The 18,670-nt window shown below is 38.1% G+C and overlaps 1 long non-coding RNA gene across 3 annotated transcripts; it reads left to right on the plus strand.

Moving 5' to 3' along the window:
- The first annotated feature begins 5,615 nt into the window (after positions 1 to 5,615).
- LOC149046185 (uncharacterized) lies at positions 5,616 to 18,427 on the plus strand. Of its 3 annotated transcripts, XR_016186755.1 has the most exons (4): positions 5,616 to 5,792; positions 9,162 to 9,206; positions 10,214 to 10,277; positions 18,313 to 18,427. It is a non-coding gene; the product is annotated as an uncharacterized LOC149046185 (long non-coding RNA). The 3 variants fall into 3 exon arrangements; XR_016186756.1 differs by lacking the exon at positions 9,162 to 9,206 and having other exon boundaries at positions 18,313 to 18,423; XR_016186754.1 differs by lacking the exon at positions 18,313 to 18,427 and having other exon boundaries at positions 10,214 to 10,801.
- Positions 18,428 to 18,670: the final 243 nt, after the last annotated feature.

Genomic DNA, 18,670 nt, shown 5'->3' on the forward strand with positions numbered 1-18,670 from the left:
TTGCCCCACTTAACTTTTGATTATAGTTTGATAAATTTTTGAAGTGCTTAAGAGGAAATTAGAGTACCACAGCTGAAGTTCAGAAAGGTACACACAAGTTACTTAAACAGTTACAAGTTCTTTTATGAGTTTACGTTTTCTTCTTTGAAGGCTCATCACCAGATGATTACTTGGACAAGTTGAGGCAGTTTTTCTGTGTAGGGTATGGAGTAGCATGGGGATCTGGTTTTCATACAATGTTTACCCCAATTGTCGTTTCTGAATTTTACAGTAAATGTCTTACTTTTTTGGTCCATCACTTTCTGTCATTTTTCCTGACTTTCTCTGATACTTGTCTTCTGAATTTTTCAAACGGTTCATTAACAGAACAAACCTGCAAAATTTTCCCCGGCATCTGAACCTTGGAATATATTGACCTATCAGCTTGACAGGTATGAAACCATCGTTTGGATTCTGCTGTATTTACTCCCCTGGTCTGGGAACCAAATGATCTTTACGTAAGGATATTAAAACGGTTTTCAAATGAGGTCCGCCAAAACAAAGCAAAGTACTCATTACCAGCCACAAAATCAACAAATAGCTAATCACACAAGTAAATAGACAATCAGGAAGCGTCGAGAAGACTTGCAATTATCCATGAATGTCAAGTGCTAAGAACGGTCGTTTCTCTTACAACTAATGAGGAAATATGTAGGTAATTCATTGATATGTTTGAGTGCTAACAGTCGTCGATAAGACGCCTGATTAGAGCTAACCAACATATCGTAATGAAATGATTGTAGTGTAGGCTTTCTACGGTATCATTTTGACTCATGTCGTGTTAATCATTCTTTAGATGGACGAGCCATTGCAAAACGGTTTTGCGCGCAAATCACGAAGGCAAAGGGAGCCATTAAACGGCTGTTCAAGGAGTACACAGGACAAAACGTTGACATGGTGGGTTGTAAATACCCCTCCATAATTGCGGTTGAAGACGCGTTAAGCATCGACAGTCCACTGTGGAGTGTACTAAACGATGATATCCAACCGCAGTCTGCTGTTCCCTATTGTTCAAAGAGACAACTCATTGATTTGGTTCACACACTCAAAAGAGGAAAAGCTTAGAGGAAATAGCCAGCAACAAAGAGGAAGTGGCTCGGATGTTCAGTCATTTCGAGGGAAAGTTGAAGGTATTGGACACCTAGATGTACTTCCTTCTCGCGTTGCTCTTCGCTAGATATTCGTCTTTTTACTTATGTCTTTTCTTGTTCTCTTTCGCGTTCCTTTCACCGTATTCTGCATATCTTGGTGTCCTCTCCAACTTTCTTGCGCATTTTTCTCGACTTGCTTTGCGTAATTACTTCTTGATTTTTTCGGTCGCTCAGTCTCTTTCTTTTCATCCTGTTTTCACGCAAAACCCTCTCTCCACAAACTTGAATCATAACAATTTCCTCTCGTTGACAAAGCTTTAGCTCTGCCGGTATTGTTGCTTTGCGAGTTGATCAGAAAATGTAAAATACTGAGAATTACTGTTCAACTTCAACCTCACCAGTTTGATTTGGCGCTCAAAACGCGGGTTGCAAATTATTTGCTTACGCGGCTTCACAGCTATCAGCCCACGTGAAGCCTAGTTGTGTGCCTGCGGTACGCTACACTGAAGCTCGACACTCGGGTATGCGCACTTCATTGTCATCTGGTGTTTCCTTGCGCACACCTCGATGAGCGAGGTCTATTACGAAGTTCTATCCACAAACATTACGCTATTGACATTGTTAATCTTCACAGTATGCAGGACGCGTGTCATATGAACTTCGTAAGAGACTTCACTCACCATGGAGTCTCTGTGGCTCAGTAGTAGAGCATCGGAGAGCAGAATCCGAAGGTCTGAAGTTCGATTCCTCATGGGGACTCAGAAGTTTTCTTTGTTCCACGCTCGTCACAAGACTAAAATCATCTTCATTTCTTAACCGAGCTCAAAACTTACCATCTCTCTTATTTCTCGCTAACTGCTTGTTTATGAAATTGCAACTCTTCGTAAGCGCTTATATGAATGCATTATGAATTCACTCGAAAAATTGTTGTAAATTAATCACACATACATATGCATGCATAGGGAGCCCTCAACGAAAAAAATCTACATATATATGTATATAATTTATTCGCCCGTCGGGAGGTCCGTATTGGGAAAAACTGTGCCCTCTGTCTTGAGTACTCAAGAAAGAGGGCACAGTTTTTCCCAATACGGACCGACCCCAGGCTGGTGAATAACATTTTACATTTTACTACATAAATGAGTCCTCACATACATTCATAAAGTAGTCTGGAACATACCAGAAGCTTACAAAAGAACTATTTTAGTAGTATTACTTAATAACTGTGTCATCAACTGCGTCACTTGATGTCAACATGAATAAGCAGTCTGGGGATTTCTAGAAGGTGATATTTACAACGACAATTACTCATAACAATAGATTCTTGCCGAACGAAGTCGAAAGTCGCTAAATATAAGTATTCCTTTCGCGATGACAAGAACCGAAAAAAGGAAGAAGGTGCCGTTAACTTTGCATAAAGATGCATTTCTGAATCAAAAAGTCATTCTCTTTGAATGTTGACGACCTCACCTCGAATCGAGCCAGTAAGAAGGCAAGAAAATTAGGAGCTTACAACCATCTGGAAAATTCAATTGACTTCTGAATAAACGGGTTCCTATAATTAGAAATTTATTATCACTTTGTTCCGTAATGATACTCAATCCAACACGTTCGAAAATTCAGATCGAGAGTAGTTGAGGCATCTTATGTTTATTATGAAATTTTTTATAAGACTGGTAGGCATGAAACGTTCAAGGCGTTTCAAATGAGCAAACACCTTTGACGCTGAATAATTCTGAGGAGAAACCCTCCGTAAAAACATAGATAGTTATCAGATGGGTAAACACTGTTCTGTTGGGATAGAAATGGCGAGAATGACAATAACAATTGCAATAATGACGATGATGATACATGTAAATAATAAAAATACTTATAACCATACTAATAAAATGATTCATGATAATCTATAGATGGGTAAATTCTCGTGTAGCTTTAATGTTTCCGAATACCGTTGCTGATCGGCAAATTAGCATGATATTCTTCCTGTTGATCAAAGATTAGCATCATGACATCATTATTCTTTTGAATCAGCCAATCATGAGAGAGACCCGGAGACAGGGTGCATTGTTTGGGAGCCTTTCCTTCTTCGAAAGACCCTGGGAGAAGAGGGAGGACGAAAAATGAAAAACAGACTTCGGTGAAGTTTCTTTCTTTAATTTGCATTACCTCTATTTTAACCACCATTTACTCGCTCAAATATTTTTAGGTTTATGGAAAATCTTGTTGTAATTACAGCCCTAAATCTTTCGGGTTCTTTGGAAAGAATTTGGTTAAGTTTAAGGGAAAAGAAATAAAATGTTATTTACCAGCCTAGGGTCGGTCCGTATTGAGAAAAACTGTGCCCTCCGTCTTGAGTCCTCCCCCCTTCTCCCACGGTCTTTCGAAGAAGGAAAGGCTCCCAAACAATTCACTCTGTCTCCGTCACCCCTACCTACCAACCTTGTGAACAAGGCGTAAGTTCATTTTGTTTTCTTAGTCTTTTGGGGTTTTTGGGGTTTTTTTTTGGGGGGGGGGGGGGGAGAGTGGTGCGAAGGGGAAAAGGGGGTCGATGTCATTTGACTTCCGTTATTTTTCCCTTAAGTTATCTATTACATTATTCCATATGTTCGAGCCTTTCTACTAATCCAGTGTTTCTTCAATTGAGTGTTTTTCTATCTTTGCAAGATGTTCCGTAAACCATCGACATGCGTCACTCGGTGGGCGTTTAGATTAAACTTATCGTCAAGAGATATTGTTTTTCTTATCTTTTCATAATTATTATTCCTTTTAAAAATTATTCTCAGGGGAAGTGGGATTGGTTAGCCTTTCACTCCCAGTGGTGATCACTATGAATCTTCTTCCTATGATATCCATACATTGTTCAGCAGATGAGAATATTCAAACTTATCAGGTAGAGGTTGTTATCTTGATCTAACATCAAATTCTTGTATCCAATTAAAAAGGAAATGTGTAGCACGAAGAGGGGAGAATTAACAATCAGATCTTGAAAGTTAAAGGTTTAACCTCCCCCCAGCCCACCCCTGTTTGCCTATTATCTTTCCTGAGAGTAAGCCAGCCAACATATAACATCCGCACGCTCACGCGATTCTCTTCTTGAAAAAAAAATAGAAACGAAGGAAGCATTTTTGTCTTAAAACACAGTACATCATAAGAAAATAGAAACAACGAAAAAAAAGTGAAAATAAAATAAGAGACATTTTTCAATCCTGCGGTGTCCCTTTTTATCTCCAAGGTGTAGAAACAAACAGTGCCTTAGTATATATATTTATAGGAGACTATATCTGTTGGACATTTTTCTTCTCGGCGCCTGTCGGTGGAGTGAACTTTTTATCTATTTTGGCTCATTTGCATTTTGGGCGTTAAAATTTAAATTTTTTGTCGGCCGCTTGATCGCAAATAAACGCTTGCCAATTACTGATAATTGTCAAAAAATATACAAAAACGTTATAGAAAAAAGCAAGACGAATCAATATACACTTGCAAAAACAAAAGGAGACCAAACTAAAACAAGAAACGAAAACGAAGAAAGAAAAAGCAAAAGGAAATTAGAAACTGTTGGAAATGGGAAAATGTCTTGACAGCTGACGGTTGAAACAGTCTGATGACGTCACTAAACTTTGTTATCTGTAACCAGATGGCTTCAAGCTTCAAGGATCTCTCACTTGATTGGCTGATTCAAAACAATGATGATGTCATGATTCTAATCTTTGATCAACAGGAAGAATATGATGCTAATTTGCCGATCAGCAACGGTATTCCAAAACATTAAAGCTACACGAGAATTTACCCATCTACAGATTATCATTATTCATTTTATCAGTATGGTTATTAGTATTTTTATTATTTACATGTATCATCAACTTCATTATTGCAATTGTTATTGTCATTCACGCCATTTCTATCCCAACAGAACAGTGTTTACCCATCGGATAACTATCTATGTTTTTACGGAGGGTTTCTCCTCAGAATTATTCAGCGTCAAAGGTGTTTGCTCATTTGAAACGCCTCGAACGTTTCATGCTCAACAGTCTTATAAAAAAAATTCATAATAAACATAAGATGCCTCAATTACTCTCGATCTAAATTTTCGAACGTGTTGGATTGAGTATCAATATGGAACCAAGTGATAATAAATTTCTAATTATAGGAACCCGTTTATTCAGAAGTTAATTGAATTCTCCAGATGGTTGCAAGCTCCGAATTTTAAGAGAGAGAATGATTCTTGGATTCAGAAATACATCTTTATGCAAAGTTAACGGCACCTTCTTCCTTTTTTCGGTTTCTGTCATCGAGAAAGGAATATTTATAGGTAGCGACTTTCGACCTTGTTCGGCAAAAATCTATTGTTATGGGTAGTTGTTGTTGAAAATATGAGCTTCTAGAAATCTCCAGACTGCTTATTCATGCTGACATCAAGCGAAGCAGTTGATGACGCATTTATTACGTAACACTACTAAAATAGTTCTTTTTTAAGCCTCTGGAATGTTCCAGAACACTTTGTGAATGTATATAAGGACTCATTTATGTAGTGGTAGTTGTTGTTATTGTCGGGAGTGACCGACTGTGAAAAAAGCTACACCTTGAGAGAGAGCTATGGTGGAAGATTGCTAATTTCAAGAAACGTTGGAGGAAAATATGAGTTTGGCTCAGTAGCGAACTAAGGTATAGACTGTAGTGGGCTTAAGTAAGTTTATCGAGGATAATTATTGAACTGCCTCAGTCAGGAGTCACACTTATTAAGTTTATTAGTCGTTGTTTAATAAAGTAGTTGAGTAGGACTGCAGTATTTTTCTGTCGGTAAGATTATACGGTAATACTATTCATTCTCAGAGAGACTCCTTAGAGAAAGGTATTTTTTGGCTATTTTTGTACCGTTTGGAACATTGAAAACATGGTTATTCTATATATAATTCAGTTGTTACCTGCTGATGATGTGCCGTCCATAATTAATCATCGCCGATGATCATTATCTCTACTATTTCGATTTCGTTGTTAAACAATTATTTTAAAGCTTATTATTGCCATTATCTTGGTATATTAAGCATTTTTGGGCCAACATATTTTTAGAGTACTTTGCTTCTGTATGTTTTATCTTTGATAAAGTGCTTGTTAAATAAGCTTTGCCTGTACAGTTCTAGATCTAAGTGGTCGCTATGCGTCACTCGGTGGGCTTTTAGATTAAGTTTATTGCAAAGAGATGTTGTTTTTCTCCTCTTTTCATTATTATTATTATTCCTTTTAAAAATTGTTCTCAGGGGAAGTGGGATTGGTTAGCCTTTCACTCCCAGTGGTGATCACTATGAATCTTCTTCCTATGATATCCATACATTATTCAGCAGACAGGTAATGAGAATATTCAAACTTATCAGGTAGAGGTTGTTATCTTGATCTAACATCAAATTCTTGTATCCAATTAAAAAGCAAATGTGCAGCACAAAGAGGGGAGAATTAACAATCAGATCTTGAAAGTTAAAGGTTTAACCTCCCCCCAGCCCACCCCTGTTTGCCTATTATCCTTCCTGGGAGTAAGCCAGCCAACATATTACATCCGCACGCTCACGCGATTCTCTTCTTGAAAAAAAAAATAGAAACAAAGGAAGCATTTTTGTCTTAAAAGACAGTACATCAAGAAAAGAAAGTGAAAATAAAATAAGGAACATTTTTCAATCCCGTGGTGCTCCTTTTTATCTCCAAGGTGTGGAAACAAACAGTGCCTTAATATTCATATTTATAGGAGACTATATATGTTGGACATTTTTCTTCTCGGCACCTGTCGGTGGAGTGAACTACTTATGTATTTTGGTTCATTTGCATTGTGGGCGTTAAAATTTAAATTTTTTGTCGGCCGCCTGATCGCAAATAAACATTTGCCAATTACTGATAACTATCAAAAACTGAAACAAAAACGTTATAGAAAAAAGCAAGACGAATCAATACACACTTGGAAAACAAAAGGAGACTAAACTAAAACGAAAAACAAAAACAAAAAACAAACGAAGAAAGACAAAGCGAAAGGAAATTAGAAACTGTTGGAAATGGGAAAATGTCTTGACAGCTGAAGGTTGAAACAGTCTAATGCCGTCACTAAACTCTATTTGTCACCAGATGGCTTCAAGCTTCAAGGATCTCTCACTTGATTGGCTGATTCAAAACAATGATGATGTCAGGATTCTTATCTTTTATCAACAAAGGGAATATTATGCTAATTTGCCGATCAGCAACGGTATTCGAAAACATTAAAGCTACATGAGAATTTACCCCTCTATAGATTATCGTTGTCTATTTTATCAGTATGGTTATTAGTATTTTTATTATTTACATGTATCATCATCGTCATTATTTCAATTGTTATTGTTATTCTCGCCTTTTCTATCCCATATGGGTGTTTACCTATCTCATGACTATCTATCTTTTACGGAGGGTTTCTCCTCAGAATTATTCGCGTCAAAGGTGTTTGCTCATTTAAAACGCCTTGAACGTTTTATTCTTAACAGTGTTATAAAAAATTTCATAATAACCATAAGATGCCTCAGTTGCTCTCGATCTGAATTTTCTAATGTGTTGGATTGATTATCATGACGGAACCAAGTGATAATAAAATTCTAGTTAGAGAAGCCTGTTTATTCAGAAGTTAATTGCATTCTCCAGATGGTTGCAAGCTTATAATTTTTTTTGCCCTCTTACTTGCTCTGTTCGAGGTGAGGTCATCAACATTTAAAGAGAATGATTATTGGATTCTGAAATACATCTTTATGCAAAGTTAACGGCACCGTCTTCCTTTTTCTGGTTTTTGTTATCAAGGAAGGAATATTTATATTCAGCGACTTTCGACTTTGTTCGGCAGGAATCTATTCATTCTCAGAGAGACATCTTAGAGAAAGGTAATTTTTTCTAGGCTATTTTTGTACCGTGTGGAACATTGAAAACATGGTTATTCTAAATATTATGTAATTCAGTTGTTACCTGCTGATGATGTGCCGTGTATAATTGATCATCGCCAATGATCATCGTCTCTATTATTTCGACTCGGTTGTTAAATAATTATTTTAAAGCTGATGGTTTTTAGTACCATACAAGTACTGATTCTAATTCTGATCGGGGTGACTTCGACGGACATAAGAGTGTTGTTGTGTTAATACCATTATCTCGGTATATTTAGCATTTTGGGCCAATTTTTTTTAGAGTACTTTGCTTCTGTATGCTTTATCTCTGATAAAGTGCTTGTTAAATAAGCGTTGCTTTTATAGTTCTAGATCTAAGTGGTCGTTATAGCTGAATTATATTCGCACATTTACCTGTTTTCCTCTTGACAAAAAAAGGAAAAACTGCTGAAATATTTTGTCTTAAAATAGTATATTAAATAGGAAGAAAACAAGACAACATTGGAGAGAAAAAAATCCGTGTGAGAGATCATGCAATTCTGAAGTAATCCACTTATTGTTATCAACGGACGGGAAACGAGCGGGCGCTAGAATATATAAAAGATTTGTTGGACATTTTTCTTTACAGCACCTGTCGGTTAAATTAGCTATTATGTTTTGGTTAATTTACATTATTTGTTCTTGGCCGCTCGTTCTAAAGAAAACGGCTAACTACTAATAACTTAAAGACTATTATCATTTTCTTTTCTATCTCAAAAGAACGTTCTTTTTCCCGCGAGTAACTGTCTATTTTCTCGGAGGGTTTCCCTCTAAAACACCTTGCATCGAAGGTAATTGCTCATTTGAAACGCGTTGAACTTTTGATGCTGAACAGTGCTCTATCAAATTTCATATCAAGAAATCTCGGTTTTTGTCAAATTCAGTTTCTTTTACCGTGTTGGAATGAGTATCTATTAGGAGCAGATTGGTGATAAAATTCTCGTTAAGCTTGCCTATTCAGAAGTCACTTCAAGTGGCTTCAGGAATAGTGTGACGAACAAGCAACATAGTTAATCAAAATGTATTTATGAATAATGAAATTTCTATTCTTTAGTTTTCTCAGTTTGATACGAACTCCAATTTCTTAATTGATTTTGTTTTACTTTTTCAGATTGTACAAGTGTTTTGAGTCAGATCACTGCCAAGTGCAAGAAAGGTAAAGTGTTCCTTTTTTATCTCCCTTACAAGTTTATTAGAAATGCCACAATATTATTATACAGGTGTAAGTGACCAGTAATTACAATACAACAAAATAAAATACCAAAAAAAAAAGAAAAAGAACAGTCATATTTTTATCATAAGACAGACATATTCAACACGATAACTCTCATGGACGTTTTCAAAATTACTTTGCCCATTTCATGCTAGCAGCCGGCGCTTTTACAGTACCATCTCTTTTTTCTACAACTCAATGCCACTCAAAGCACAGGTAGAGCAATGAATAACAAAGGCCCATACGAGAAGGCCATACGCGTGTTTATGCGAGTATGTCGACGTATGTCGCTTGATACGTGCGCATGGTACTTCTATACAATGTCCCCTTATCTTTGAACTGCACTGTGTATATCAGAACATATCATTGTTGCTGATGTCAACATAAAATCTTCATTCTAAGCCCTAGAGGTGAAATATCAAATTGCGCAACAAGTTTTCAAACGCAATTTCGATCGTTCCTCAATAGCTTGTGACCATAGTAGCATTATTATCATCATTATCATTATTATAATTGCTAAAACAAAAACAACAAGAATTCTTTATTTCTCACAAAAATGGAATTACAATGAAATAAGAAAAATGATTATAATGAACAGGCAAAATAAACATAGTTCTATCATTTTGGAGCCTAGAGGCTGGAGGAACCGTTAGGTTTTCGAGCTAGCCCTCTATGAATTATTATTACTATTTCTATCATTGTTATTATTTCTATGATTATTTTTACCTTTGAATTATTGGTTGAAAGTCAATTGATCACTGTGCTGTATCAGTAGCTATATCAGTAGCCACATGCAGTCTCAGACTGCCTATTGTTCCTTTATCGGTGGGTGAACTTAACTAAGCAGCACAACAATCAGCGGATTGCTTACTTTCCTACCATTAGAGGAACGATTTGACTCATTACATTCGATTTTGATTGTTTTTTACCTTTTTATTGTTTCCACAAAGATTGTCATGAATCCCCAGGTTGTTCTACTGCTCCTGCTGGTAGCCGTCCCCTGCACATCTGCAGGTATGTTGCTATTGCCATTTTGTAATGTTTAACTTCTAGTCAACCGAGTGATTCCCTATGAAACCTTACAACCAAAAAAAGTTTAGCATGATAGACGCATTACAAATTCCAACCCTATTCTGAACAGGCTTTTCTGTATCTGAAGGAGACCTTGAAGGAGTTAACCCGTTACTCCAAATTTTGACAGAAATGATACACTAAGTACTTGTAACAACCGGTCTAAACCATTCAACATCTCATGCTGGCGTTAGTCGAGTTAGTTAACTTCTGAATTGTGTATGATGCAGGAAATTTAATTTGTACTCCAATCGTTTTGTGAGAGTTTCAATAAATTGGAAGGCTTTATCTCTCATCGAGAACAAAGGGAAACTAACCTTTGCTATTGCTATCATTGTTATTATTTATATGATTATTTGTTACCTTTGAATTATTGGTTGAAAGTCAATTGGTCACTGTGCTGTATCAGTAGCTTTATCAGTAGCCACATGCAGTATCAGACTGCCTATCGTTCCTTTGTCGGTGGGAGAACTTAACTAGGCCTTTGGTCTTTATTCCATCATAAGATAAAACTACATATCTTATGTTACAATGAATTGAAAAAACTACAGAAATCTACATACATATTATGAATTAAAAAGTATATCATTACAATAAATGGAGCTTAAATATCAACCTATTTACAAATGTGTTCATAAAGCGCTGTGTATTAATTTTCGGGCGCGCGCAGCCTTTTTTCCTGAGATTGTGTAGATATGTCTTTTGGACCGGAATGATATCTTTCAGGGGGTGGCAATCCGTTGATTTTAGTTTCTTCAAAATGTTTCTGTCTTGGATGAAGATAGATGGATGAATGGTGCCAATTTCCTCACTTGCAGCCAAGGGCTGAATTGCGGAGGAACCAGAGAGGTGAGATCGGACGTCAGCATATTAAAGGCGCCTCTTGCAGCCGCTTCAGTCCATTGTGATCACACCTCACCCACCCAGACCTACGACGGCACAAATCGAGATAGACCACAACACCGGGCACTACGTGCCCTACTCTTTGCGAACAGTGCGTGCGTTCTTTTACGTCCCACAATTTATTTGTAACATAGAAGGGTTGTGAGACGGGACCTCCGGCTTTACGTCTTATCCGAGAGACGAAGCAAAGTGGGTAAAGCATCTTGCTTAAGGATACAGCGACATGCCCCTGGTAGGACTTGAACCCGGGCCCTTCGACCCAGAGGCCAGCGCACTAACCACTGGACCACTGACGCCCCGGTTAAAAGGTTCTTGATAAAAACTGGAAATGAGATAAAACCGCGTTTATGACATCGGTCTAAAAAATTTTGTACAACCGTAAGATCGGACTCAGATGCCCCATAGACTGAAAGTGCATAGCTAAAATTAGCCAAAACAATCGATATAAACAGATGATCAATCTCTGCCTGAGAGTAATGTTCCTTTCTCAATGTTCGTAGGACGTGTAAACACTTGTTTGCTTTGACAAGCTTAGTTCTTACATGCTCATCAAATTTTCCATCACTCTGTAAAGTTACTCCTAGTAAAACGAAGCTATTACATTGGGGAATATTATTAATTGGAGAGTAGAGTACATTATGATTTTTCTTTCTAACAACCAGCTCTTTACATTTGCAAGGGTTGCAGACCATTCTATTGTCTTTACACCATGTTAAGAACTGTCCTACTAAGTCGGCAGACGGGTCACTATTCCTAGTGATAGGCGAAAGAATAGTGGAATCATCGGCATATTTAAAAAGCACAGGGCAACCATTAAAAAAAATCTCCAAATCGTTCAAAAATATATTAAAAAGATACGGTCCGCTTACACTACCTTGTGTGGTTCCTCTATTGACAAGTTTCCACTGTCCTAAAAAATTATAACTAACAACACGTTGTTGTCTTGCATAGAGGAAACTATGATACCAATTGATAATGTACGGATTTAGAGGTAGCTGTTTCAGTTTGGCAGACAAAATAGCATGGTTCACAAAATCGAAAGCCTTACTGAAGTCCATGGTAAAAATTCGCACTGCGCTATAGTCACTACTATCTAAATACTTGTATGTCTGGTGCTGGATAGCGAGCAAGGCATTTGTGCAACTACCCGCCTGTCTATATGCAAATTGGGTGTGGCTCAGGTTGCTCTCAAAGACTGACTGTGCTTGTGTACGATACACGACCTTCTCAAACAACCGGGCAATAACGGGAGTAACATTAATACCACGGTAGTCTGAGTCCTCTATAGGCATGTTCACTTTGGGGAGAGGATTAACATTTGCCCTTTTCCAGGAGTCTGGCCATGTATGAGTAGACAGCGACAGATTCCAAACGTGAGTGACGATTGGTGTGAGTAGCTCAGCACAGTCTTTCCAGATCCAGTACGGGAGGCCGTCTGGTCCCGTTGCGGTTTTCTTTACATGAACTAAGGCATTCCAGACACACCGCTCAGATATTTTCGGGGGCTTTACACTGTCCGGGATATCCATATCACTAGGTCTAACGTAAGTGTCATCATAGCACAGGTTGGCGAAGTAGTCGTTCAGACGAACTAGAGAGTTCTTGTCCAAATTTATCAACGATGACCTGCGACGCTGCGATAGGGCGTCCACGCCCTTCCACCACTCACCGCTACCAATGGCAGCCAGTTTTCTTCTGTTCTCGGTTATCAGCTCAGAAATGCGCTTATTAAATAAAGACAGGCGTTCCTTATTCTTTAAAGATATATGGGACTTAGACCTCAGCATACACTTGACTAATGGGGACATCCAAACTGGGTCACGCGATGACATGCGTACAGATTTTTGCGGCATAAACTTATTCATCACTGCACGAATCTTTACCTCAAGCACCTCGACCGCCTTGTTTATGTCCACCTCATTGAGGACGTCACTCCAGTCCAGCGCAGCGAGTGCCATATAAAATGACTGTTTCCGATGTTCCCTACAGTCCCGCACAAGAACTTTGCGGCGCATAGGTTTAAGCTTTAATCCCGCCGGTAAAACAAAGCCTTCATGGTCTGTCTTAATAAGCATATGTATGGAATATGCTTGACCGAACAGATCCGCTCGGTTGGTCATACAGTTATCCAAGCACGCGTTACCCCGCGTGGGAAAATCAACCACGAAATCCCAGCCAGACAAAGCCTTAAATTCTTGCATATCCAAACGATTTACATCGCCACCACAGACAATAGCCGCTTCTGGGTGTTTGTTCAACACAAGGTCCACAAAAGATATTATATAATTAATTAAGTCGAGATCCCGGTAGGTATGCTTGGGAGGATTATACAGGCCGCAAATTAGCATAATGTGATCGGACGGCAACTGCACTGTTAAAGCAATAAATTCATATAAATTGGACCGATAGACATCCAAGACTTTAAGACTGTCTCTCACATAGACCGCAACACCCCCTTTTTTCCTTTTGTCCAAGTCTGCCCAACCTCTGAACACATTGTAATTTGGGATATTCACCACGGCGTCCGGCATATTAGTGGAAAGATGAGTTTCACTGACAATACACACATCAATATCCTGAGATCTCAGGTCAGCCTCAAGCGCCACAGGTGCTCGTACACGACTTTTTGTTTTCGACAAACCACAAATGTTCGTAAACAAACATTTTGGGACAGCGAAACCCTTTGATTTAGAGGTGGATGTTTTGTCGGTTGTGTTGACACGCGGAATGTTAATTAAGTTACTCCGATCCACTTTCCGACCTTCAGCCTTGATGAAACGGCGGCCTTGCATCACCGGGATTTTCTTGGTTGAGATGGATCGTGAGATTCGAGCACTATGTTGCCCACGGTATTTCAGAATGCCGAGTGACTTGAACTGAGATAGAACGGCCGGAGATGGCTTGAAAGCTTTGTTTCGGAGAGACAAGAGTTCAGAGCATTTCAAAGACGCTGGCTTAGTTCGCATTAACATCGGGTAGTTCTTATTAACTCCTCCGAAACTCCTGTCTATCTCTGGACCCGGTTGTGACTCTACGTCCATATCTATAGTGATATCTAGCGTGATATATTTCTCCGGTACTGCAAGCAAGGTTAGACCATGGACGCCCCACAACACCACCGGCCGGCGAACTCTAAATTTAGGAGTAGTAAACTTGGATAAAATATGTTTGAAAAGCCAAGGACTTTCAGCCCCCCTATAGTGACAATTGTAGCATTCTTGGGCAGCATTCAAAACGAAAAGAACACCAAAAATGGTAAATAGGCGAAGAGCTCCAGAAAACGTGGCAGCCATGTTGGCGCCTTTTACACTTCTCAGGCAGCACAGCAATCGTGTTTGTTGCTATCAAGAAATTGTATCCGGCTACATTCGGGACGGAGTCAGACCTTCTTAGGCGCCCTTCGGATAAAAAAATTCGCACGGGCTGTTTTTAAGTAAACTTTCAGAAACTACGAATCAACGAATAGGTTATTAAATACAGAACTCGATAAAATCACAACCATAAACTGAAAAAATTTAAAGTGGAAGTTGATGGTTATCAAACTTTGTCTTTGACAAAAAAATATAGAAAAAAAACTATATTTTCCAAGAAGCCCTCATTTGCAAGAACTCCTCCAACACAGCGAAATTAAGCTGTGACGTAAATCACATGCAGAGGTAGTTTTACAAAACTGAACAACGTAAAATGCTCTGCATGATAAATTTTTGATTTCAAGAGATGGGTTGAAACAACAAAAACCGAACAAAAAACCAAAGTTAGCTGGTCACCTCCTGCTTGATAGTGAGGCTGTATGAGATATGGAGGAAAGAAACTGATCAAACATGTTCACTGATTTCAGTTTATCTTTTTTCCATATATGTTTACAAAGCCTTTCTGTCAAGACAACTAAAATTCACGGATATTCAAAAACTATGAATCGACGAAAAGGTTATTAAATACAGAGCTCGATAAAATCATAACGATAAACTGAAAAAATATAAAGTGGAAGTTGATGGTTATCAAACTTTGTCTTTGATGAAAAGTCATGCAAAATGTCAATCACAAAAGATCAGTCACTAAGAGTAAGCTGCTCAAGTCGTGAAGTAGCCCTTAATATTTATTATATATTTTTAGTAAGAAATGTACAAGAAGTGCCAACGTTTTGTCACGGTTCATGCGTTTCTTTTAATCATCTGCTAGGTACTTGTCGAGGCGATCAGTTTGCTTGTGCAAATCAACAACAGTGTATCCACGCGTTTCAACGCTGCAATGGGATCACTGACTGTAGAGATGGATCAGACGAACAATGCAGTAAGTACTGTGGTTGATAGGTAACTTCTACTTCTGTACATCTTATTCTTTATATGGGCTTAGCGTAAAAATGCTATTCTCAAAAAGTAATATTAAATTGGAAGGCTAACTCTCTTTTCAAAAATATTGAAAAAAAAGCTATATTTTCCAAGAACCCCTCATTTGCAAGAACACCTTCAAGACAGCCATATTAAGCTGTGACGTAAATCATATGGAGAGGTAGTTTTACAAATCTGAACTGACTATTGGTTGAATGCCGTCACATTGGGCCATCTTTAGATTAAGGAATATAATGGCATGAAAACGGTTCTTGTGATGGCCAAAGTCACTTTAAAATCGAATGAAATAAACTGGAACTAGTTGAATGAGATAGCGGCGATTTCATATATATACGACATGAACTCCTTTTGTATCTTACCGTTGGGCAAAATCAAATGCATTAATTGGGAGACCAGAAATGATGATTTGTACTTTGCAACGTAAAATGCTCCATATGATAAATTTTTAAAGCAAACCATTATCATGCATGTATGCAGTAAATGAACACTTCGAGATTTCTCAAGTATCTTGAGTTCCTCAAGCGTTAGCATATTAATTTGAAAAAAGCTTTTCTAGAAATATATTCATGCACCCATCAGCATTGCCTTAATTGACTGTATTAATTGACAGCGCGTATCAAGAAATGGTCCATTGTTCCGAGTCAACTTTTCCATTATGCATCAAACAAAAGTCCTGAGGGACTTTGGCCGAAGGGAGGCGGAAAAGCACGTAACTGATCGAGAAAATTATCGGAGTGACAATTTTGCTGCACTGGGGGAGTGGGTAGTGTAAATATGCACTAGTAAAATCAATCTCCATCGGTGTACCCAAGGGTACACTTGACCCTCGTTTAGCGCATCGAGCCATAGGTTCGCAAATTAAAAAATAATTAAAGTTATCCGTATTGTAGCGACTCATTTAAACCACCTCTCTCTATATGTAAGTCAAGTCGTCCGGTAAAAAGTCAATGCACAGATATATTTTTTGGTCTTACATCTTGTGTTAAATGCAATCAAAAGTGACGGTTTTCTGTGGAGAGCCTCGAGGCGATTAAAGACCTTGTTTCTGGCGCACAGCTGTTTTCATACGAGGCGCTCATTCTTTAGAACCAACATGTTTACCTAACACGAGGATCCTTTTTTGCAAAAGCGCCCAATTCGTGTAACTATGTTGATGATAAAAGATATACTGATCAAAGCAATGATCTCCAGTTTTTGCAAAAGCATGTATTTGAGTTATTTTCGTTTTCAATCAAACGCGTGGCAAGATGAGGATGTGATATTTTTTCACTCACAAGTCTCACAATGAAGAAGGTGCGAGATTTTTATTTATCTTTTGATAAAAAAAAACGGGTCTTGCTTAAAAGTAAGTCTTTCTCATTAAAAACCAACAGAGCTTTAGAGCGGATTCTAACAATCTTTGTTTAAAGTAAGGAGTTATCAACAGCTTCTCCAAATTTTCGCAGAGAGCAGGCGCTGGCGCACAGATGTTTTCTAATGAGGTGCTCACTTTCTAGAACCAACATGTCTACCTAAGAAGAGGATTCCTTTTTTACATAAGCACAGAATTCTTGCAACGATGCTGATGACACAAGATGTACTGATCGAGGAAATTATCTCTAGTTTTTGAGAAAACATCTATCTTGAGTTATTCTTGATTTCAATCAAACGCGAGGCAAGACGAGGGTGCGATTTTTTTACTCACAAGTCTCACAATGGAGACGTTGCGAATTTTTTGTTTTGTTTTGTTTTATGTTCTCTTTGGGAGAAAAAAAAAACAGGTCTTGCTTGGAATAACATAGTTTTACGACGGATTCTAACAGCCTTTCTTAAAATTATAAAGCTATCAACAGTTTCCCCTAATATTCCCTTTGCAGAAAGCGGACGTTATGACTTCATGTTTGTTTTCAATATAGCGCGAAAGCAAATTATGGGAGGCGATTGCGCAGCACTTCATGCATACTAAGAAAATAGGATAACTTTCCTAGCACGAAATTTGATTGCCCAATAATTTGATAAATGAATTTGACAGCATCAGTGACGTGATTGAATACACGTAACCTGTTGAGCAAAAAAAAAAACTAAGAGAACATGACTATGCGAAGAATATCTCACTTCCTGCTATTACACAAAAGGATGAATAGCTATCTATTAGATGTCGGCTTGTGTAAACACAAAAAAATTGTGGGAGGAGATTATTCAGTTTTTCCTGCTTACGAAGCGCCAAATTTAAATATACTCGGATTGATCAGTCGAGTCAAATGGGAGAAATTGACGAGCGTATGCGGCTGTGAGCCTCCAATTGAATATATCTTTCGCCAGTTTCAAGCAATATAGAGGAAAAAACAATGACATATCTTTACTTCAGACACGAAAGCTACAGTCGCCCCACCATCCACCCCACCGTAAATATTTGCACCCTAAAGAATTCTACAGGAATCACCCCAACGGGGAGGATTTGTCTTATCGTCAGTTTTGCCGATTGTTTAAATCTGCCGTACGTATGATAATCGGAAAGTTTGAAAAACCCCGCGTGTATTTTGAAGTTATTTCCGGCATTGTTCCAAAGTAGCCATATACGGTCATTGTATTTGATGAAAAGTCACTGCAAAATGTCAATCACTAAAAGTAAGCTGCTCAAGTCGTGAAGTAGCCCTTAATGTTCACCATATATTTTTGGTTAAAAAATGTACAAGAAGTGCCAACGTTTTGTCACGGTTCATGCTTTTCTTTTAATCATCTGCTAGTAACTTGTCGAGGCAATCAGATTGCTTGTGCAAATCAACAACAGTGTATCTACGCGTTTCAACGCTGCGATGGGAACACTGACTGTAGTGATGGATCAGACGAACAATGCAGTAAGTACTGATGTTGATAGGTAACTTCTACTTCTGTACATCTTCTTATTCTTTATATGGGCTTAGCGTAAAAATGCTATTCTCAAAAAGTAATATTAAATTGGAAGGCTAACTCTCTTTTCAAAAATATAGAAAAAAAGCTATATTTTCCAAGAACGCCTCATTTGCAAGAACACCTCCAACACAGCGAAATAAAGCTGTGACGTAAAACATTTGCAGAGGTAGTTTTATAAAACTGAACTGGCTA

The sequence above is a fragment of the Pocillopora damicornis genome, chromosome 5, assembly GCF_964200805.1.
Source record: "Pocillopora damicornis chromosome 5, jaPocDami1.2, whole genome shotgun sequence".
Lineage (NCBI taxonomy): Eukaryota > Metazoa > Cnidaria > Anthozoa > Scleractinia > Pocilloporidae > Pocillopora > Pocillopora damicornis.